This window comes from Camelus bactrianus, chromosome 2 (genome assembly GCF_048773025.1).
Source record: "Camelus bactrianus isolate YW-2024 breed Bactrian camel chromosome 2, ASM4877302v1, whole genome shotgun sequence".
NCBI lineage: Eukaryota > Metazoa > Chordata > Mammalia > Artiodactyla > Camelidae > Camelus > Camelus bactrianus.
This window is the reverse complement of record NC_133540.1, coordinates 45,198,726-45,223,210: the sequence shown is the minus strand read 5'-3', so window position 1 is coordinate 45,223,210 and position 24,485 is coordinate 45,198,726. Positions and strand designations below refer to the sequence as shown.

General features: G+C 37.8%; 1 long non-coding RNA gene and 1 other non-coding gene across 4 annotated transcripts in view; one reads left to right on the top strand and one right to left on the bottom strand.

The window, feature by feature from the left end:
- LOC141579844 (uncharacterized) overlaps window positions 1–24,066 on the top strand; it is a 43,115-nt gene extending 19,049 nt beyond the window's left edge. Inside the window, exons 3-4 of one of the 3 annotated variants that reach the window (XR_012511863.1) lie at window positions 13,606–13,830; window positions 23,668–24,066. This is a non-coding gene — a long non-coding RNA (uncharacterized LOC141579844). The other 2 variants (XR_012511862.1, XR_012511864.1) reach the window with 2 other exon arrangements.
- On the bottom strand, window positions 3,165–3,271 carry LOC123616197 (U6 spliceosomal RNA). Its single transcript, XR_006724095.1, has one exon. It is a non-coding gene; the product is annotated as a U6 spliceosomal RNA (small nuclear RNA).
- Window positions 24,067–24,485: the final 419 nt, after the last annotated feature.

Sequence of the window (24,485 nt, the reverse complement as noted above, 5' to 3'; positions counted from 1 at the left end):
CCAGTCATCTGAAGGTGGACATTTAGGTTGTTTCCATGACTTCACTGTTGTAAGTAGTGCTGCTATGAACTCTCTTGCATCTTTACTCTCTCCCCTCCCTCTGTCTCAGAGACTTCTGTTGCATATTTTATGGTTTTCAGAATGTTTAGTACTAGTTTAATACACATTTAATTCTGTTTTCATACTGTATAAAATGCTTTGAAATTGGGATATGACTCTCAATGCCTCATATTATTTCTATGTCTGAAAATGAAGTTTATGACAAAGAAATATGTTGATGGAATATAATAGCTTCATTAATAGAGGCAATTAGTAAACTGACTTGTCATTAAGGAATATTTAAATTTATTTTTTGACAAAATAATTGTTTATTAATAGTGATTAAGGAATACTTAATAGCAAGTAATGCATCAACAATTGTTAATTTCTTATTTATCACATTTGCATTAAAATAACAATAAAGGAAATAAATAGAAAACCTTCACTTACAATTCTGCCACTCCATATAATTACTGTTTTTATCTTCCTGTGTTCTCTTCTAGGCTTAGGCCATGTGTTTCTGAAGCTGCCAGTTGGGGTTCCTATTGCATTTCTGTGGTAGAGGAATTCTTGTGAAAAGTTGTATTCCATCTGGGGGTTGTACCTCAAACTAGCTCTTAGTAGTACCCACCCACATTTTAACTTGCTGCTTTAGTCTATTATCTCAGAACTCTGGCTGTACCATTATGGTACTGAGATCCTCTTTTTTTTGGAGTGGTTATGATGGGACTGTGACTTTACCACCAGTACATGGAAGAATAGCTGTGCGACTCAGTTTTCATTGTATGTTTCATTGGCTGTAGAGAGTTTGTGGGTACTAATAGGCCTTTACACCTAAGAGTTGAATTCCTTCATTATCTTGGATCCCTTTGTGCTATTGACATCATGAAAAGTTCTCAGCTCAGGATAGGCAATGGATAGGGCCTGAAGTAATAATCTACTTCATCCTCCAAAAGGCACAGCCACATGTACTCCAAGCTCAGTGGAGAAACACTGGCCTCTCCCTCTTTCTAGTTTTCTTTCTGAAGTTGCAGATTTCTTATCTTAATATGTATAAAACTTGTCCGATTGTAAAAATCATCTGAAGTGCTGGTGAAAAACACAGTTTTCATGGCCCTTACCAGATCTATTGAATCAGAATTTGGAGGGACTGCTTAGTTCAAATATGTACTCTGGATAATTTTTACAATCCAGGCAGATTTGGGAAACAGTAGTTTATTTGAAGCAAATTCATAGCTGCTGGTTTGCTTAGCCCATGTTTGGGGGGAGATGGTCGGCAAATCCATCCTCAGGAGAACAACAGCTGGGTAGGTCCTGTCCTTACTATACTCCAAATATGGCTGTGACTGTGGCTTGTGAAATGTAGCACAAGAGATCAGGCCAGTGTGGGATGACTGTCTTCCCCTCCCAGGGTCATCATACAGAAGACTGCCACAGCCTTCACCTTGCCTCAGTGAAGAGGGAGAAATGTATAGATGGGGTTATTTTCTGTGTGTCACATGCAACTTCAGAATTTCATTCCTCACTGAAATTATAATTATGTACATTTAGAAATTTTCCTTATGCTTTCTTCATGTGGTTACTGGGTTATTTAAAATCTAGTTTATACACTGAAAGCTTGCTCCCTCATTAATCTCACTGCCATTAATTTGAAAGATAAGCAGAGTTTATGCAACTCTAGGCCATAGCCCAGAGCTAGAGTAGTATTCCCTGAAGAAGGCTGGTCCCCAAATTGGGAAATACTGGGGCTTTTTGAGTTTAAACTCACTTCCTGGGTGCCTCTCCTTGCCCTGGGGCATCAGGGCCCTCCTGCTGTCCTCCAGCTGCCCACTTTCTCTACTCTTTCTCCTTCCTTCCACGGCAGTGCCCCATGCTCCAAAACTGTCTTTCCTTCCCTTTTAAGTTCTTATCCTGAGTCAAAGGAATGGATGAGGTGAACATATAACATAGTGGGAATGAGTGATGGCTTATTGCATTAACAGACTGTCCCAAGGACACTGACATTTTAAGACAATACTTGTTATACTAAAGGACTAAGTCTTGAATACAGGTTGTCAGGCAGTTTCAAAGGAGAGTGAGGGATCTTTAAATCACACCACAGGGCCATAGTTCACTCTGCTCCCCGAGGTCAGCTGATGTTCTTGGAAATATGTTGATATGGTGTTCAGTCAAGAAGGCCAAGGTAACATGCTTGGATCTGGTTAAAGGGCAAGTCCAGGCCTTTCTCCCCACCCTCTTGGTCTCTCATCTCCAGCAGGGTGCCACATGGGTGCAGTCTCTGCAGGGGGGGATTGTCATGGGAGCAAACAGATCCAGAGCCAGGAACTATGCAAATCCACAGTTAGGCTCCTCACATTTTCAATACTTAAGACTGTTGACTTGTGGATTAAACAGGTGTCAGAGCCCTTTCACGTAGGTAGAATGAAGGACCTTTGGCAGAGGCTCTTATCACTGTGTGTAAAGGTGAAAAATTGATTGGAAGAAAACGTGGTAATTTATTCTCCCTTATGCCAGTTGAAAGTTTAATCTCCATGTCTTTCTGTGTCACTGAAATAATAAATTCAAATCCAACGAGGCAGGCTTTTTTTCTTCATTAAAAGATTCTGCATTGGGAAGTCAAAACATTTGACAGAGTAAACGCAGAGTGAATAATAGAGAAAGTATGCTGTACTCCTCCCACAAGCCAGGATACAAAACTTAGTCATTTATCAGGCTATGTGTTGCGACATTTTATGCTTCCTGCTGTCCTTGGATCCTTAGGTATTGTGACTTCTTGGTGATTTTCAGTGATGGGACAGGCCTACAGAAACAAGACTGGACATGGCTCTATTGAATTTCATTTTCACCCCACTCTTACCCATTTAACTTTTTTTTTAATTGAAATATAGTCAGTTTACAATGTGTCAATTTCTGGTGTACAGCATAATGTTTCAGTCATACATATACATATATTTATTTTCATGTTCTTTTTCATTATAGGTTACTACAAGATATTGAATATACATCCCTGTGCTATACAGTAGAAACTTGTTATTTATCTATTTTATGTTTAGTAGTTAATATTTGCAAATCTCTTAACTCCCAATTTATCTCTTCCCACTCCCTTTCCTCCTGGTAACCATAAGAAATATATGGAATGCTTCATGAATTTGCATGTCATCGTTGCACAGAGGCCATGCTAATCTTGTGTGTGTTGTTCCAGTTTTAGTATACGTGCTGCTGAAGCAAGCACACATTCTTACACATTAATACTTTTCATATTAAATAAAAATCTGAAATGTTGGTAACAGAATTTGATGGGCCTGATTTCCATCTACAAAGTTTACTGAATGATAACTGAAGAAATTTTTTGGCTCAAGACCAGTGATTAAATACTCCAAGAGACCTATTTCTCTGAGTGCCTTTGTATTTAATATAGTGCTTTGAGTGACTTTGAATTAGAATAAGTGTTTAACTTATTCTTCAACTGTATTAAAAGAAGCAAGTGTAGATATTTTATTATGAAACAGTGAACAGTTTCTCAGTAATAAGTGATACTTCTGGGTGCCAGGCTCTAAGTGTTGTATGTGTGTCATACCTTGTTCTCTCAGCAACCTCATGAATGGTTGCCATTTTGTCACTATTTTTAGATGAGGAAACTGAAGCACAGGTATTTTGGGTGTCAGGAAGGTCTACACTGGCTAATGGTGCTGCTGGGCTGTGGACCTGGGCAGCATTACTCCAGCATTACTCCGTAGTCTTTATGCTTAGCCACAGAGCCATACTGCCTGTGAAGCAGCAACAATAAAAGCCTAGAAGAATATACTGCAACCTGGCAGGACAAGTCCCCTCTAGGATTATGAGAAAACTGGGCCAGAGAGAACAGTTATCTTATCTGTATTATTTGAACTTCTACTTATGATGATAATGTATATATCAATGTAATTGAAACTTTTAAGTTAAAATCTCCAAGTTCTAAGTCAGATTATTAATTTCCATAAATTCATTGCTATTTAAAAAAAAGTATCAGTTAGATCCTAAAACTAGTAAAGAACTTAGGGATTGTGTTAAAGAGATTGTTTAACACAAGCCCCTTGTTTTTCAGATGAGGAAGCTGAAAGCTATGACTTGCTGAAGCACACAGAACTAGTGACAGAGAAGATCTGCTGATTTTGTGTGCTTTCTTTTGCATTTTTGAGACATATCTTACATGGAGTAATTTACAGATCTTAAGTGAATAGTTTGAGAATTTCATCAAATGCATGTACCCATGTAACCAGTTTCAAAGTCATGTAGATCATTTAGATCCTGTGATATAGATCATTTCCATCACCCTAAACATTCCCTTATGCTAGGCAATGCTTTGAAAACTACCTTTGTTCATTAGTGTGTATTCGTAAGAATTCAAGTGCTTACATTTCATGTGTATTCACACATTTTACACTTCTCCGCAAAGATATATTTTAATGTGTATGTGTGTGCATACTTCCTTAAAGACAAGAAAGGGTTTTCACAAAATCCCATGCTCTTTTTCTTATCCTTTACAAACCAGTCCCTAATGGCTGAAATTGCTAATGGGTGATCCTTGTTTACAATCGTTAGCTCAGGTTGTTCTTCAGCCTGAGATAATTATCATTCCATACAAAGTTTTTCTTCAGTTGTATCATGCTTAAGCTCCCCAGACATTTATAGTCAAAGTACATGTCTTTTTTTTTTTTTTCCTGTTACTCAACAGTTTCTATCTCAAAATACTGGAAGTTCTGTAAGAATAAGACATACTGACTAAACCCAGTGCATCTGAGCATGGGCAAGTTTGGTCTGCTGTGCTTTGTGTTAGCTAGAAAAGCTTTCCAGATGAGTTGGTGGTGAATCAACCAGTGATAATCTGTTATTTTGGCTCCTTGTGCATCCTTCTCTTTCTCTGTTTGCTCTTCAGTCTTGGTGAATGGTGTGTGTATGTGTATGTGTGTGTGTGTGTGTGTGCATGTGCATGTGTGAGAGAGAGAGAGAGAGAGACAGCTATTGTCTGGCAGTGGTACCAATGTGTTGATGAGCAATTTTCAAAACTGATTCCATGTTCAAAAGTATGGGAAATCTCCTCTGGTATCAGTGGATCCCATATAAGTTTGACATCTAAAATGGTACAGTCTTCTTTTTAGATCTTGTTCTACAGAATTATTCTAAAATCCACAGGAAATATTCCCAAAGAAAATGAAGTAATTTTTATATCTATGTTCTTAGCAGTGACACTGTAATTGTGAAAATGGGAAATGACACGAATGTTCAATAGAAGAATGAACTATGTATAGTTCATAAAAATGATTGATATTTGACTAAGTTGACATATAGCAATTTTTAAATAAGACAATATTAAATGAAAAAGAAGATCCTAAAGTTTCAATTTCTATATAACTATTAAATTATATCTATGTTAAAAAATGAATACCTTAAAAGAAATTGGCTATGAAACTTTTACTCATGAAAATAATTTTGATTTTAATGCTTTTTAGGGTCTTTAAAAGAGTTTTTATTTTGAAATAATTTCAAACTACAGAAAAGTTGCAAGAATGGTGCCAAGCACTCTCCCAACCCTATACCCTTTACTTGTAGTCACTGATTTTTAACATTTTGCCATAGTTTTATTACTTGCTTTTTCTCTTTCCATGTGGATGTACCTATTTTTTCTGAATCATTTGAGAGTAGGTGGCATACGTCATGCCCATTTACACCCTGATTCTTCAGTGCATTTTTCCTAAAAACATGGATATTCTCTTATGTAACTACAGTAGAGTTATTAAATTCAGGAAATTTAGCATGAATACAAAACTTTAAACAATCTACAGTCTCTGTTTCAGTTGTCCATTGTCTGTGCCAACATTGTCCTTTTCTAGCATTTCCTCCCTCCAGTTCAGAATCCAGTCTAAGATCATATATTGTGTTCAGTCATGTTATCTCTTTAGCTTTCTTTAGTCTGGAAGAACTCCCCACCTTTCTTTCTCTTTTATGACATTGACATATTTGAAGAACATGAGCCAGTTATTTTATATTCCTCAGTTTGGTCTTGTGTGATGTTTCTTCATGATTAGGTTCAGATTTCTTCATGAGGAAGTTAGATGTTTGGCTAGAAAACTATAACAGAAATGTCATGTCCTTCTTGGCGTAGGGCATCTGGAGTCACATGATGTCCTCCTCATTGGTCATGTTAGTATTGATCATTTGATCAAAGTGTTACCTGATTTCTTCACAGTACAGTTAGTATTTTCCCCCTTGTGACTGATAAGCAGTCTGAGGGGAGATGTGTTAAGAGCACATGAAAATATCATGCTCCTTATCCCAGTCTTCCCTCTAGACTTAGCATCTATCTTGGTTCCTTTTTAAAATCATATTTTCTAAGACTTACATATACTCTAGGTAAAGAGGAAAACGAGTGATTTTGCTGAGGTTGTACCTTTGCCTGTAATACCCCCATTCAGACCTGTCTAGTTTGCACCACAATTTAGCGTATCTCAAAATACTATCTACTTCCCTACCTATCTGTGACTAGATTTAATGTCTTCCTCTTTGACCTCCAGGAGCACTTTGTACTTTCTTGGGGGAACATGTTAATTTTTACTTTGTGCTTGTAACACTGGTGTACTTCCTTTATCCCAGTTACCAGACAGAAAGTACCTTAAGGGTATGGACTGTGTCCTAATAATTTCTGCAAACTTCTCTGGGCCTAGAAGAGGCAAACAACTGGAGACACGTGATCAGTGTTTCTTCATGAAATGCATATTTATTCGTCTTACTCAATGCCTCTGATGTGCTGGGTGAATACCCAACTGCATATTTCAAGAACTTAATTTCATCTGTTTAACATCTTTACACTCCTGTTTAACAACATATTGCTATTTTGCTCCTTCGGGGCAATGGAAAGTAAGAATGGAAATTTCTAGTAAGAATGGAAACCCTTCAGGGTCTGTCATTTCTGTATTCTTAGCTCAGGTGTTATGAAAAGTGTTGTCAAGTGAATGAGTTGCTTCCTTGCTGTGAGGATTTGTGTTTCATGTTTCCTTCTAAGTCTCGTACTAGGGCACTGGGCCAGCTTCTTATTGCTTTGACAAGAAGGTATGATGAGGTCTGCTCTTCCTCCAGGGCATCCTTCTAACACTCATTATGGATAACTCCGCATGTGTATTGATAAGAGGGCAGATCCCTACCTAAGGATATCCCTGTGTGTAGGCTTTAGAAACTGAAAGTATAACCTGCCAAAATCATAGGAGTTAGGAGCCAAGGTTATTAATTTGTTCGGATAGTATTAATTTGTTCTGTCAAGACATGTAAGAACAAGCATTAATTTATTTTGTAAGTTTAATGAATGTTTAGAAGAAGCAAAATTCTAAGTAGGCCAATCAAATCTTATGGTACAACTAACTTGCAATTATACTGCAAAAAGTTGTCCAGACAGATGACACTGGACTGCTCGTTACTTCATACAGAAAATGTATAAAATGTATAAAAATCCATGTTTTCTAAAGTGTATTATTTTATGTTAAGTTTTCGAAACGGATGAAGCCATGTTACTCTTCATAGTGGGGCTTTCCTTTACAATATGAACTGGTTTATTATTTAAAACTAATGTAAAAATTGTATAATAGTTTTAGATTTCCAGAAAAGTTGCACAGATAGTACAGAGAACTCTCGTATCTGCCACACCCAGTTTCCCTTTATTGTTAACATCCCATATCACTAGGTATATTTCTCAAAAGTTAGAAATAAACATTGGTACATATTATTAACTAAGCTTAAGGCTTTATTCAGATTTCACCAGTTTTTTTCCTACTGTCCTTTTCTTTGTTCTAGGATCCCACCTAGGATATCACATTACATTTAGTTAATGTGTCTCCCTAGCCTCCTCTGATCTGTGATGGTTTCTCAGACTTTACTTGTCTTTGATGATGACCACAGTTTTAAAAGTGCTAGTCAGGTTTTTTGTTTGTTTGTCTTTTGTTTGTTTTTGTTTTTTTAGAATGTCCCTCAATTTGGATTTCTTCAATGTGTTTTTCATGGTTAGATAGAGATCAAGGGTTTTGGGGAAGAAGACCACAGAAGTGTAATGCCATTCTCATACATCATATTAAAGTTACATGCCATCAGTGTGACTCTTCATGTTGATGTTAACCTTGCCAACCTTGTCAGGTTTCTCTACTGCAAAGTTGCTTTTTTCTCCTTTTCCATTCTCTACTTTTTGGAAGCTGGTCACTGTGGCCAGCCGACTATAAAGGGGATAATGGGGTGGAAAATTAAAGTTTAACCTCTTGGAGAGGGGAATATCATCATAAATTATTTGGAATGCTTCTATAAGGGAGATTTGTCTCTTCTCATTTATTTATTCAGTCATTTATGTACATCAGTATGAATCCATTAATATTTATTTTACACTTTGGTTATAATGCAATACTTTGGTATTTATTTTGTTGCTCAAACTAGTCCAGCTTTGGCCACTGGGAGCTCTTTCAGTTGGTTCCTATGTCTCTTTGATGTCCCCCCATCATTTTTGCTTTTTGACCACTCCCTGGCTTTCTAGTACTACAAGATGCTCCTGGATATCTTGTATATTCTCTGCTCCAGCCCTAGAATCAGCCATTTCTCCAAAATACCATGGTTTATTTTATAGGAAAATGGTATTAGAAACCAAAATCTCATCCACTTTTGATAATTTAATAATGAATTTTGGAAATGAAAGTGAGAGATGATAAGCTTTGATTACAACTATCTGAATGAATTTTAATCATAACTTTGCCATGAATAGGCTGATCAACCATCCCAGTTTGCCTGGGACTGAAAGGTTTCCAGGGATGTGGGACTTCCAGTGATAAAACAAGGATAAATTGGCACCCTAGTCATAGAATTGGTTGTCTCTTGGTTGCAGGGGACAAAAACCTAAATAAAACTACCTCAGTTAAAAAGGGGAATTTAATGACTCATTTAACTGGAAAATCTAAGGATGAATGGGTTTCAGGAAGAGCTAGATCTAGGGACCAAATGATATAATTAGGGATCCCTCTGACTCCCATGTTTCAATTCCTCTTCTCTCTCTGTGCTGGTTCTTTTGTAGACTCTCTGCATGTGATTGGAAAAGTGTGGGCTATCTAATGAAGAAGAACAACTGTCCTCATCTCCTAGGACAGAGATCAAAACTGAAATGCCTAGAGGGATGAGGCATGTAGCATAAATGAGTGGAACAGGCTGGGTGGAGGACAATAGGGAGCAATGGGAAGTTTAAGGGGAAGCTCTAGTAATTGATGCTGTGCAGGATGCAAGTTCACTATTGCCAGATACTCCCAATGTTTCAAAAGAAGCCAGAAATGTGAAACCCTGCTTTTTAAATGTTGGTAATTTAATCAATTAAATAAGAACACTATTTATACCAAGAAAATACACACATGGGGCAAACACTTGTGGGCTACCAGTTTATAACCCTTATCTTCAGAAGCTCAGGGCCACCTCCTGGCTGCCTGAGGACATACTTGGGCACCTACCTGTGGAAGGTGATTCACTTAATATTCTCAGGATATGTTTACTGTTTTTGAAAATGGATCCTGTTTAACTTTATAATGACCAAATTCATCCAGCACTTGCTATGTGCCAGGCATTGTACTAAGCAATTCACACATATCTTTTAATCCTTAAAATAACCCTGTGAAGTAGTTACTATTATTATTATCATCATCATAGACTTCCTACAGATGAAGAAACCCAAATAAAGCTATCCCAGTTAAAAGTAATTTAATGACTCATTTAACTGGAAACCCTAAGGATGAATGGGTTTCAGAAAGAGCTGGATGTAGGGACCAAATTGAGTAGAGAGATTGTATATTTTCCTAGACAATACACAGCTGGAGGCACCAAGACAGGTGCCTGCTGGGTCTGACTATAATGCTCAGATTTTTTGCTCCTTTGCTGTATTGCTTCAAATGGCTGCAGAGCAGAGGCATCTTATATCTCAGAGCAGGTCTGAGGTGGAAAAGAAGCTTAGAGATTACCTGGTATGTTAACCTCCTTATTTTATAGATGTAGAAATGGAGGCCAAAAGCAAGGAGTGACTTTGACAAGGTCTCATAGCCTGTCAGTTGCTCAGCTGAGATAAGTTTGAAGCCCTTTTGATGTACCATGTAGCTTCTGGGACTTGCTAACTGCAAGGACCAAGTCCACGTTGGGTTTTACAAAGCATTCTAACGCCTTGACAGGTTATCCCTGCCATTGATGTTCCTGAATTGACACATTCTCCATCTCTCATACACTAGGCTCTTCAGAGCAGGAAGTATTTCCGTGTCTTTTTAACCAGGAAAGAAGATGACAACAATTATTTTTCTCTAAGTTTATAATTTCATCTATAAGCTCAGCAGCCATCACTATGATCTGAGTGTGAGGCCAAAGTGCGGGTGGGGAAGACATTTCACAGCTATTGTAACTGTCTTTTAAGGTCTTTCTGTCAATTCTTAAGAGATATGTCACCAAGAAGCCTTGAAAGCTACATTATGTCTACATAGAAATGATCATAATGTTCAGTTCCAAAAATACTAAATTCCAGTGTGTGATTTGTTAAAGATATATACATGTGAATTTAACAGATACTTAAAGACAGCCTTTCCTAAGCAAAGAATTCTTCTAGGTTTTTTGGGGATATAAAAATTAATAAGACATGACTCCTATCTTCAAGGAGCTTATTACGTAGTACGGAAGGCTGATATGTAAGCCCTTAATTATAATAGAATAAAATAAAAGTCATGAAAATATAACCATTGAGGAAATACTAGAGAAAGAATGATCAAATTCAACCCAGAAGATCAAGGAAGACTTCTCAAAAGATTAGAACTAAAAAAAAAAAAGAAAATTTGAGCTGGACTTTGAAGCCTGGTCAGAATTCGGCAGCTGTAGTTGGGGATGAAAGCACTACAGGCAAAAGGAAGCACATGAATAAAGACAGAAAGGTGCGAAACACAGGGTGTATAAAGAAAACATTAGTAGAAATTTGGTCATAGGTGCAGGGCTCTGATTGCCAGGCTAAGGAGTCTGCTCCACTCAGTAAGTACCAGGGATCTATTATATAATCTTGAGTAGGGAAATGAGACGATCAGGGATGATTTTAGGAAAGTAGACTTCACAAGAATGAAGTGGGAAGAGAGTGAGGTGAATAGAGTACTAAAGAGGCTATTGTGGGGCTCTTAACAAGAGCCAGTGTGGGTCTGGTGAGGGGCTTGGCAGTGGGAGTAGAAAGGACATTGAAGGACTTTGTGGAAGTAGTCCTTATTCTTGATAGTGGAATATGGGAAGGGTACAAAGAAACAAGAAAGATTTCTATGATCTGAAGCCTCAATAACTGGGAGAATGGTAGCATCATTATAGAAATAGGGAAGAGAGGGTGAGGAAGTGGTTTGGGATGGAAGATGGGGTAGTTTCAAATATTTGAGACTGAGGGGCCAACTGGCTGTCAAGGGAGATATGTATATTTGGGTCTGGGATTCTGCTGTGAATATAGTTCACAGATTTAGATTTGAGAGTCATTTGCATGGGAAGTAGGGGACAGGTTAACTGTTTATTGTACTATATGCCTGTTATTTTCTAGGTCCCTAGATAAGATTCTTTATATACTGTAGCATTCAGTTCACATAACAACAGCAATGAAACTGAGACCCAGAGAGGTTGATTGGTTTGCTTATGTTCACACAGTTCATTTATCTCATCACTGTTGAAGACCTACTATTTGTCAGATCCTGTTCTATTAAGAGGCAAAACCTAGGTCAGTTCTGTTTCTAAACTTGTTCTTACTCCATGAGGAAATAAAGGATAGGTTAGGTCTATATGTGAATAAAAGTAGGGTGAAAATAACATGAAGATACAATCTAGGGAAACACCAATCTTTGGAGAGTTAGGGGAGGAGGAGAAAGGCCCAGAGGAAGACAGATAGGGCACAGGTAAAGGGAGGAAGGAAAGCAGGATAGCATGATGTCTCAGAAGAGGAGAGAGCTAGAACTGGAAGGAAGAAATATTTGTCCAGCAAACAGCGTCAAATGCTGCAGAGAGCAAGGATATGAAAAATGAGCAAAAGTCTCTCAATTTGGTAGTGAATTGAGATGAATTCCAGAAAAATGAGAAAACACTAGCATCAGCATAGCAATGTGTATAGAAGCCAGATTTCATAGAATTAAGGAATAAGCGGGTGAAGAAATAGAGGCAATGGGTAGAGATAATTTGGTAAACAAGGGGAAAGACAGTGATTGACAAAGTGGGAAGGGTAGGAGACCAAGGGGCTGGGAATTCTAGGGAGGTAATGAATTATCTGACCATTGGAAAGGCAAATCAAGCTAAACTAAGATTATGGGATTTGGGGCTGTTATGAAGATCAGGGGGCAGTGGGATGGAAAGATAAGAAATTTGGGGAGATGGCAGGTTATGGTCTTAAAGGGTAAATTCAATTTCACTTTAAGAACATAGAAACAGGTATGGATGATAAAGAAAGCTAAGGTTTGACTATGTTGAAAGGAGGCTAAGCTGAAATGAAGATAGAATTTGTGGGAATTAAAGAGGAGGGAGGCCAGGAACTTGACATGATCATCAATGGGCATGGATCTTCCCAAGTGCAGAGGAAGATCCTGGGATGTTGGTGGAGGACTGGGTATGGACAAAGACATATATCCTGGTCTGAAGCAATTGGTGAGGATCCTTTAGGTCTACAGACGACCATGAAGAGGGGTGGCACATAGTGTGGAAATCAAGTAGCCTTCACCTGAGATTAGGAGAGGTGATTAAATAAAGGTCTTAAAAAACAGGATAGTCAGTGAGAGAGAGGCATAAAGAATACTTATTCACATTGGAAGGAGCTCTAGAAGATAAACTGAAGAAGTAGATTAAGTGAAATAAGACGGTTGATAGCAGGAGTACATATGGATGGGGGTGAAAATGCTGGGGGCTGGTAGAATGGAGAGGAAGAGGGTGACAGAAACACTTGAGAGGAGGCTGAAGGGAATGAGGAGTTCTGAAAAAGCCTAATGGATTGCTGGTGAAGTCAAAGTTCTGTGTGTGCCTGAAAGTGGTTTTAAACCTAACTACCATAGGTAAATATAGCTCAAGTGTGCCATACCATATAAATATTCGGGCATACAGAATGGAGAGGTTGTACAACAATGCTTGGGATGCTTACTTTGGATTGACTAATCAAGGAACAGTCGTCAACCTGAAAAGGTCGGGAGAATTCTCTCTCTCTTTTTAATGGAACAAATGTCACCACACATCAACTTTGTTTTAAAAGTTGAGGTAGCTATGTAAATAATTCTGTGCCCTGGAGGAATAATCCTCACACTATTTTGGGATAATTTTACTCTCTTTGAAATACTTTAGAATTATTTAACAAGTTCTCATTTTCCTGGATAACTGCCTTGCCAGTTTTAAGAAGTGCAAAATAGTTTTGTATGCATGTGTGTTTGGGTGTGGGTGTGGGTGTGGGTGTGGGTGTGGTGTTTAATAAGAAAGCAATGTAGGTTTGTGGAAAGAAGTTCACCCAAATAAGCCAACTTTTAAAATAACCCCCTTTCTTCTGAATTTCAGGAACCACCCCCCATGGTTATGTGTGGACAGAGTGGTGTTCACAGAGTTGATACAATACAGGATCTGGCATTGGATGTCCTGCACATAAGACCAGCCTTATCATATATTATTGGAGTGACTTGGTGAAGCTACTTAACCTTCTTCAGCTTGAGTTTCTTCATTTGTAAAATGAGAATGGAAACAACATCTTCCTTAGAGATTGACTGCATAGGAGGATAAAGTGAGGTAAGGTATTTGAAACTATCACCTTCGAGTGTTGGATACTAGGAGCTTACTGTTATGATGATTCTCCTCATTGCGGAATTCAGTTGTACATCAAAGTGTGAGAACTTATGCTCCAGGATATGTCTGCTTTCTCATCTGAGTCTCTGGAATGTCATATAGGTTCTATAACCAGTATTTAAAGGGAGAATAGGGGAAGTCTTACGGTGCACTGAGGGAATCAGTTCACTACAGGAATTTTAAGTGGCCTTAGGCAAGGACCCTTGAAACTCTGCTCCTAATTCCCTTCTTGAGCTGCCACAATCCACTGGCTGATCCTTCTTGAGAGACAGTATCAGTTCCTCATCATAATAGAGAGATTAAGAGGGTGGGAAGGGATAAATTTGGAGTTCAAGATTTGTGGATACTAACTAATATATATAAAACAGATAAACAAGTTCATACTGTATAGCATAGGAAATTATATTCAATATCTTATAGTAACTTATGGTGAAAACGAATATGAAAATGAACATATGTATGTTCATGTATGATTGAAGCATTATGCTCTACACCAGAAATTGATACAGTGTTGTAAACTGACTATGCTTCAATAATAAAATATATATATATACTATATATATTATATATGTATAAATAAATGGTGAGATTAACCCTGATTTAAGAAACTTGTCTTCCTGGCAAGAGCAAGGTTCATGTTCTATTTATAGCAGATCTTGGGACTAGATCTCTCTGGCTTTGCCTTTGAACTGATTCCTTTAGTCCAGGGATTTTAAGATCAGTTCTGATTCAGAGGTTAAGATGGCAATTCCAGAGTGGCCTTCTAACTCTTCCTTTAGGCCTTTCCTACTTCAAAGCTACATTAGTCTGGAAGCTGTAATAATTTTTTGGATGTAGAAGTTGAGGAATTAGGAAATTAGCTTTTATTTAGCTAATTAGATTTCTAAATAAGATTATCCTTTTCACAAGATTATAGCATTGAATTAGTCCAAAAAATCTAGACATTTTTTTTTACCCCCTCAAAGGGTTACCCAAATCTTACTTATCTCTTCTCCCCACCTTTCTTCTCCTCTCCTTTTCTTTTCTCTCCTGTTTTCTGTTCTCTTCCTTTCCTTTCTCCTTCCTTCCCTTTTCTCATTCATCTATTATCTATCATCCATCTATCTATTCATCTTTAACTCTCCCTATCCTTTCTTTCTATCTAATCAATCTATATCTATCTATCTATCTATCTATCTATCTATCTATCTATCTCTATCTATCTATCTATCTATCTATCTATCTATCTATCTATCTATCATGTATCTTTGTCTACCTATATTTCGTTTTGTTTTGATGGGATAGGAACAAAAGTGATAAAAGAGCAGTAGTTATCTGAAGTTTCAAATATCATTGGAGTTTGTTTGAAATGTTGCATGAAGGCAGTTCAGTTATACCTATTTTGTATCATTTGTTGAAATAATGGTCAAGGAAGAACAGAACTTTTCTGATGTCCAAAAAGCATAATTCAAAGTAATGGGACAAAATGGAGCAAAGGAAACTTGTTGGTTAAAGGTTAGAATTCCTGGTGACAAGAAAACCGTTATAATCTCCTTTACCTCTCCAAGAGAAGAGAAACTAGTGGCTCCAACTCCTCACCTGGCCTCATTTTCCAGTTGCCATAAAACTTTCTGCCCTGAGATAGACTGTGGCCCTTCCATCTGCACCTCCCATCTGGGGGAGCAACCAGCAGCCCACTGGTGCTCAGGTTGTGACAACAACACAATGAAGGGAGAGACCAGGGTTTGGAGGTCTCAACAGCAATTAGTACTTCCAGTGAAACAGCTCTTCCCCCAGCCTGCGCTGCTAATTGAACAGCCTCTTGCCTAAAGTGACCTGTTCCCTAAGGGACCATCTTCTATTCTGTAGGCCCAGATATCCCTGATGAGACACAGGACTAAACAATGACCCTATATCTCCCAGTTGAATACTCTGGATGACACTGGTTACTCACCTTCCTCCAGCTTGTCAGGACTACTCCCAACAAACCCCATATCCCAGTTACCTCAGGCAACAACCTCCCAGATCATCATCACATGTTGCTTATCTTGAGACTGGTTTCTACCTCCCTAATCTGACTCCATCACCTGTGCTTCCCCATCATTTTCACATTCCTCCATTGTACTCACTGGAATTTCTGGTTTGCCATCAGTGAACTCTCCTATGTCCCAGATTCTTCTCTGAACATTTGTTTCTCCTTCTTCCTCTAACTGAAACCTGGCTGTCCCTCTCAAGTGGAAGATGCCTTTGCTTTTCCCCATTATTTGCCTCAGAACTTGTAGGTAGAGTATGTGTCTTGTTTTCTATTGATCCTTCCAAACCATCTGTCCTTCTTTGGACTTTGAAAACCCCAGATTTGTTGAGCTCATGTCTTCAGACTTTACCACCTAATAACTCTCCTGAATCATCTTCCAGAATCTCTTCGATGTCTTGCATCCCTCTTCAGTGAATTTATCATCTGGTGTCTTTGTTTCCTTCATTGTTCCTACAATCTCATCAGTTTTCTTATCAGTGTAGTTGATCCATTCAACATCCTGATCTTTCAGTTTCTTGAACTTCTCAACTCCTATAATCTCTTCCACCCCACTCTAGCCAGCTATTGCCACTCCCATGGTCACACCATAGACATTACTGGTAGTCATTACCAATAACTTCTTCAAAATCTCTGGAAGGCAAGTATTGTCCCACTATCTGATCACCACCTTCTGAGTCTCAATCTCACTTCTACTGATTTCCTTGGAACTATTCTTTGACCCCTTGGGACATTCACTCCATTGACCCTACTGTTTTTGTTTGTTTGTTTGTTTGTTTGTTTTTAACTTTCCTTTACCTTCACATTGTCATTTACCTTCCTACTCAGCTAGTTTCCGTGTTCTGGCACTTTAGTCACATTTTTAGTAGAAAAGTTGAACTACATTGTCCCTGTCTCATTTCATAGAACTCATTTGAAAAAACCCAACTTTGTGAAACATTTCAGCAATGATGTTTGTAGAGAAAGTTTATACAACTATGCTGATTCGATTTGCCTAAAGTTATCCAGCCTAAATCCCAAATGGTATCCAATGCAGCTGGACAATGCTGGACAATGCTATTATACTTCCCTGACACATTTGCTCTATTACATTCTAGGACAACTTCTCTTCTCAAACCTCCATACTTTCATCCCATTTATATTCTTAACCAATTAAATACACTTAACTAAGAACTATCCCATCTTCCTATCCCTAAAACCACCAACCTACCTACATCTGTACCCTCTACATATTTTACTTCTCCTTCTGTTACATTGGAAATGGTGTTTCCCCTCTTAACATCCAGCCCCTCCGTTGGTATCTTGGATCACATCCTACGTTTACTTAAGGATCTTGATACTGGAGTTATATTCTCCCACATTCTTGTTTTTCATTTCATCGTTTAATTATTCCTAACACAATACAAAGATGTATTATTATGGATCATCTTTAAAAATAAGCCTCCCTTGGTCCTATATCCTCCTTGTATGTTCCATTTCTTTCTCTCTCTTTATACAATCCTTAAGCTATTTGTTTATATTTCCTCTCTCTACTTTCTCACTTCCCATTTTTCTTTTTGTAAGCCCATTCCATGTGTACTTTTTGTACCCCCACTCTGCTGAAATTGGTCTTATTAATAACATCTAATCTCCAACTATCAATCTAATGGTCAATTTTCTATCCCAATCCTATTTAGCCTCTCTCTAGCATCTGACACAGTAGACTTCTTTTCTTTCCTCCTCCTCTTTCTTCATCTTCTTTTCATATTTAATGATGCTTATTGTTTGCTTCACAAATGAAACATGGTAGTGAATAATTCTGAAGTGATGACTGTAAATAGGTAATGAAATCCTATTGGCAATTCATTTTGATTCCTTCATAGATGTAGCTTTCCATTTTGAAATTTCTCAGTGATCTCTTGATAAGTCATGCTTGAAGAATATTTGACATATTTTGAAGGGTAACTGCTGATTGCTGATTGAGCAGGTAAATATTTCTCTTTCCTTCTGGAAACTCTTTGATAAGCCATCACATTTTTCTCCAGATTTTCTCTTATTTTCCTTCTACCGGATTCATTGATCTTTTTGGACTTTTGCTGTTTTTTATTCTTTCCTCAACCTCTGTGGTGGAATTCCCCAGCACTGGGAGTGTAGACTCTGGAATCAGGTAGCTTGGGTTCAAATTCTGATTCTGTCACTTTCTAGCTGTATGACTTTGGGAAATTTACTACATCATCTCCCTCTTTGAAAAATGAAGGAAAAATCACAGTACTTGGTTCCTAGAGACATTGTAAGGAATGAATGAATTAATATATGTGGAACATCTTGAATGGTGTCTGTTCTTAGTAAGTGCTATATTAATGGCTGCTGTTACTGTTCTCCTCGCTTTTTTATTTGGCACTGAAGTGAAAGGGAACTTGATTTTTTAGGTCATAGAGCTGGAAAATGCCAATTAATGGCTGCTAGTGGTTCTTCTGCCATGTGGAGAAAGTCAACAAGAAAGGAGAACGAGGCCAACACACAAAAGTAGCCAAGAAGAAGTGAGTGGTATAATAGTCAGCATTCTTGGTTGCGAATGGCAGAATCAATTCCAGGTGGTCCAGCTAAATTAAACAAAAACGGGTTTATTAAAAGATATTAGATACCTTGAGGAATTTCCAGGATTACTGGAAAACAGGCTTGATATTTCATTGTCATGTACTTTGCAACCAGGAACAGTAGAGCTGAGAACAATGAATGACTAACCTCACTGAAAAATTGTTCTAGGAGAAACACCATTCCTACTACCTATTGCTACTTGACATGCTCCCAGTTCAGAAGCTGATGCCAAAATCTGTGCCACTGATGCCCCAGAAGAATAAGACAACTTGACCACTGTTATTATCAGAAAACCAGTCACCTGGTGCAAGGCAAACACTGCTTGTTGCTCCTATCTACATTCAAGTCTTGTGTGGTTATATCTGTTTGACAAAGCCTAGATTATATGCTTTTCTTCTAGCTGCAAAGTAGTCTGATAAATGTAATTTTTTATATTCTACTTTTGGAAGTCAGGATTCACAATGTGGAAAACTATAAAAATATAAGAATGGTTGTGAGCAGCTATAAGTGATATATTTCCAACATAGATTTGTGTTGTAGAGAGGAGGATCTGTTGATTTCATGTGAATCCCTGGGTCCAGATGCATCTAAGCCTACTCCTTGGACTTTCCTGTTTTATGAGAAGATAAATTTCTTCCTTTAGTTAAAATAGAGTTTTTTGTCAATTCTATTTAGTGTTCTTATAGTACAGCCTCCTCTTCTGATCCAAGCTCCACTGTTACGATATACTCTCAATTGATCTTTCCCTCCAGGCCTTGACTCCCTCCCTTCTGTTCATTTTCTTCTCTTGAGTGAGATAGTCTTTCATAAACATAAGTCTGTTTATGTCACTCTTCTGTGACATAACAGAAGACTTACTGGCTTTCCAGTGCTTTAGGATAACAACTATAGTCCTAGCACAGTGTACACCTCTCTGTAATCTGGGCCCTGCCCACTTTAGTTTACCTTTTTTGCTGTTTTTTCTGTTCAAGTCTTGGTAGACATTATTTCATTCTCTAAACATACCACCTTTCCTTTTCACTTTTATCTGTGCCTTCAGACAGACTGTTTCTTGCCCTCAGAGAGCTCCTTCCATTCTCTCTTATCCTCCTCCTCCTCTTTGCCAACAAACTTCCTTTTATTCATCTTTCAACTAAGATGTTACTTCCTAAATGTCCTTAAAATGAGAGCTCCATGGGGCCCAGGAATTTGTCTGTTTTGTTCAGTGTTGCATCCCTAGTGCTTAGAGAAGGGAATACTGAGTGAATGAATGGCGGAGGGTGGGGAAAGGCCTTCAACCTCCCAATTTGGGTGAGGTTTCTTGTTATTTATCCCCGTATCTTTACTTTCACAGTTTGTAATTTGTTTAAATCTGTGTTCCATCAAAGGAACATCAGCAGAGTGCAAAGACAACCCATGGAAAGGGAGGAAATATTTGCAAATCATTTATCTAATAAGGATTAATATCTAGAATATGGAAAGAATTTCTACACTTCAATAAGAACAAAAGAAACAACTCAATTTGAAAATAAGCAAAGAACTTGGATAGATATTTCTTCAAAGAAGATATGCGGATAGTAAGCACGTGAAAAGATACTCAACGTCATTAACCATTAGGGAAATGCAAATCAAAACCATAATGAGATACGATTTCATACCTGTTAGGATGGCTATTATGGAAAAAAAAATACAAGCATTGGTGAGGATGTAGAGAAATTGGAACCCTTGTGCATTACTGGTAGGAATGTAAAATGTTAGAACTTCTGTGAAAAACAATATGGTTGTTTCTAAAAAATTAAAAATGGATTTACTATATGATCCAACAGTTCTACTTCTGGAAAGAATTGAAAGCAAGGACTTGAACAGATATTAATATACCAGTCTTCCTTCTGGCATGGTTCAAAAGAGCCAAAAGGTGGAAACAATCCAAATGTCCATTGACAGATGAACATGACAGATAAACAAATGTGGTATATATATATATAGACACAATGGAATATTATTCAGCCTTAAAAAGGAAAGAAATTCTGACACATGCTGAACCTTGAAGACTAAGTGAAATGAACCAGACATAAAAGGAGAAATATTGTATGATTCTATTTATATGAAGTATCTTGAGTAATCAAATTAATAGAGATAGAGTGGTGGTTGCCAGGGCCTAGGGGGAAAGGGGAATGGGGAGTCATTTTTTAATGAGTACAGAGTTTGAGTTTGGAAAAGTGAAAAATTTATGGAAATGAATAGTGGTGATGGTTGCACAACAACCTGAATGTACTTCACTGAGCTATACACCTAAAAATGGTTAAAATGGTAAATTTTGTATTTTACTACAATAAAAATGCAGATTAAACAAATCTATATTCCCTGCTAGCTGTAATCTCAATGCGGGTAGGGACCTTGTCCATCTTGTTCACTAGTGTATCGCCAGCATCTAGCACAGTGTTTGGAACATAGCAGGATTATTTTTTGGTACTGAATGAATGAGTCTATAAGAAGTGCTGCAATAGGGGAGAAACCGAACCGTTTTGAGTTGGGTTTCCATTTAGGGAATATTGGCCAAAAATCAATGTAGCATTTTTTGGTGTAGGTCCTGGCTTTGCTTTCACAAGTTGTCTAAGCCGAAACGGCCTAATCTCTCAGGGTCTTAGTTTCTATGTCTCTAAAATTTGGTATTAGTCTGTCAACTGTTAAAAAAAAAAAAATAACCTATAAGTTGCAAGTTATGTTTTATTTGATAGAATTATGAGGACTTAAGTCCGGGATACAGACTTTCATATAGCTCTCAGGGACTGTTCCAAAGAGGTAAGGGAGGAGCCAGGATATACAGTAGTTTTTGCAAAAAACAAACAAAAAAACCCCCCAAAACAATGACAGCAACAACAAAAACAACCCAGGTCATAGAACATCAAAAGATTACTGCTAATTAAAGAAAAACCAGACATCTCAAGTTAATGAATTTAGTACTTTTCTGTGTATGGGAAGATGCAAGAGTCTGGGGTTAAGGAAATTATTCCTTGATATATACTTTAACTCAGGCCAATATCCTATTTTTCTCCATCCTGAATCCCCTCAGGGTGTACTGTGGTGGTGGTGGTGGGGGTGCTGCAGTGGCTAATGGCTTGATGGCAGGCAGCCTATTTATCTCAGTCCTGAGTTCCCCTCAGGGTGTACTGTTGGGAATGACTACAGTGGCTGAAGGCTTGGTGGCTGCAACATCCATTGTTTACTGAAATGGCAAGTGACATTCTTTGTCCACAAGTCCTTGACCTGCTTCTCACTGGGGTTCTTGAGAGAATCAAATGATGTGCTCTGTAGGGGGTCTTCTAGTGTAAGGGATTACTCAGCTGCCTTTTGCATGTGTCACAGTCCTGGACTCTTCCCTCAGGTGACATCTTTGCTACCCAAACCAGGAGACTTAAACTCATCTCTCTCACCTTGCCTCTCCGCCATTGTCACATCTACCCCGCACACTGGAGCAAAAACATTTGTATTTAACAGTTTCATATGTTTCTCAAAAAAATTAGCCACTAACCTGAGTACATAATCTATTTGTACCTAAATGACTGATTGGATGTTGAAGGTTGGCTGCCTTCCGTAACTATAAGCTAGCAGGTCAGTTGTGACCAAGGTGGCGAGACTTGCTTCATTTGGTCCAAATAAAACTTAGTGCTGTGTTCTTTGGGTTTAGCTTTGCTTACCACACCTTGAATCTTTGTAACACTATGAAATAAGCAGCAGCAAGAGAGTTAAAAGATAAAAATTAAATTAAGAGGCTTACTTTAATTATTATAAAATGATTGTGCTAGTGATGTTGCTGCTCAAGAAAGTTTTCAAAGACACAAAGACCGTGAGTATCTCAGGTGCCATTCTCTCTCCTTCTCTGGAGGCAGTGGAGCTGCATTGTACTTTAAATGGATGGATCATAAAGCCTTTGTTAAGTTGTCCGTATATCCTTTATGTCTGTACTTATATCAGATTGTAAGCCCCTAGAGGAGCAGAGCCAAGTTGTTAACTCACATTCACGGTTCTAAATTCAGTGCAGTGAGCAGATCGGGTTTATCCTCATGACGATGATGAAGAGGAGTTGGAAGATTTTTCTTCCATTATATCAAATGCAACTACTGAATTTTATAGGCTCCCTCTTAGAATTTTCTGGGTGGTCTCTTTTTCACTTGAATACCTTATTCCCCTGGAGTGAAATGCAGGATAGTGAGGTAAATGGTCTGAAAACAAATCTACTGTAATACATTCACTTGGGCTACAAAAATAAAACAACTCAAACCTAGTTTTTTTTTTTTTTTTTTTTTTTTTTTTTTGCAGTCTTTAAATCCAGATGGTAGTAAAATTTGACATTTCAATTCTGTTTGTGAAATTCATTTTGTTTTTAAATTGGGAAGAACCATAGAGCTAAAAATTGTTTGAAGTACTGGGAAGGCCTGGTGAGACCTCTTTAAGAGTGCTATTAATAAGGACTTGGTATTTTAAAGTGAATTTAGAGGCACTGTAGATAGGGATTGCAAATAATGGATATGAATAAGGGCCCTGATATTGAGAAGTAATGTGCTACCCCATACCTAATATGAAGTAGGTAGAAAATTGGCTTGGACAATGAAAGGAAAAGAGAAATCCAGACAAAAATAGAGACTGTTTTGGTAGCCAAATTTAGTTAATATTTTTTAGAGTTCTTGTTTTTGTTTATAAGTCTCATTCCAAAAGCTAAATTATCATTCTCAACAAGTCTGTCTTTATAAAGTTCTGAAATTACAGTTTCAGAGGTCTTTTTTATAAATAAGGCCTTTTTATAAATAAATATCTACGCTGTAAGGATCCGATTTAATCAATTAAACTCAAGATTTAGAAGTCCAGCATGTTCAAAACCAGGTAAAAAAGGTCCCCTTACAGAATACTTTGTTGGCAAGTCTTATTTCTGACTGGGTCTGTGCTATATATATTCCTGGAAGAAATCATAGAAGCAAATCAGCATCTATATGTTATAAGCAGTGTGTCAGTTAAGTTTCTTTTGGTTGAAAGTGAAGAAAGCTCAACCTAAATGAACCTTAACCTAAATGAATTTAATCAAAGAGGGAATTTATTGTCTTTTATAAGTGGCAAGTGCAGTGGGGTGACTGGCTTAACTGTTGCTTGATAAAGGTGCTCCAGAAAATATCTCCAGGGCTGGGTCTTACCTTATCTTATCTCTCTTCCGCACATAGACCTCTTTCTTAGATGGAATCTCCCCTCATGGTTGGAAGAAGGCTGTCGCCTCAAAAGATTTCACATTGCCAAGACTTTAAGTCTGTTGGGGAGAAGACCTCTCATGCTCAGCAGATGATCAGAAACCGTAGGTCTGGTTCTCAATGCCTGAAGTGGGTCATGTGCTCATCCTGGAATCAATCACTTTGTGTAAGAGGATTGAATTTTCTGATTAATTTAGCTCAGTCATCCCTTACACTAGATTTAAGAGTGGTTACAAGTCATTCAAACCACATGGCTTGCTTTGGTGGGAAGGTAGTTCCTTTAAGGAGATTCATGATGAATATAGGGACCAATGCAATAAATATCAGCTATAAGTAGTATTTAATTAAAGTACTTGAAATTTTAATAGAATATTTACTAATATTGACTGTTTACTGTGTGCTAGGATATGCAAAGATGAGCAAGAAAGGTCTTTTCCATCAGATTTGTTACGGGGAAACCTGGGACACCATCTAATTCTTAAAGGTGAGGCTTCTGTGAGAGCTTTACGTTTCCTGTCTCTCATAGCTTTAATTATGAGAGTCTGAGAACCTGACTGCTTTGATGTATTGTAGAAAGATATATTAATTGGCTGTTTCCTCCTCACTTTCTCCAGGAAACACACATTCTCTGGAGATGAGGAGAACAAATTTCTTCATATTTTCTCTTCCTTTTACTAACTACATTCTATGTATACACTAAAAGAAGAAAGTGTTATTTCTGGCATTGGGCTGAAGGAAATTCCTCTCTGTGTGTATCGCTGCTGTATACATAAACTGTATATTTTTGTGTGCAG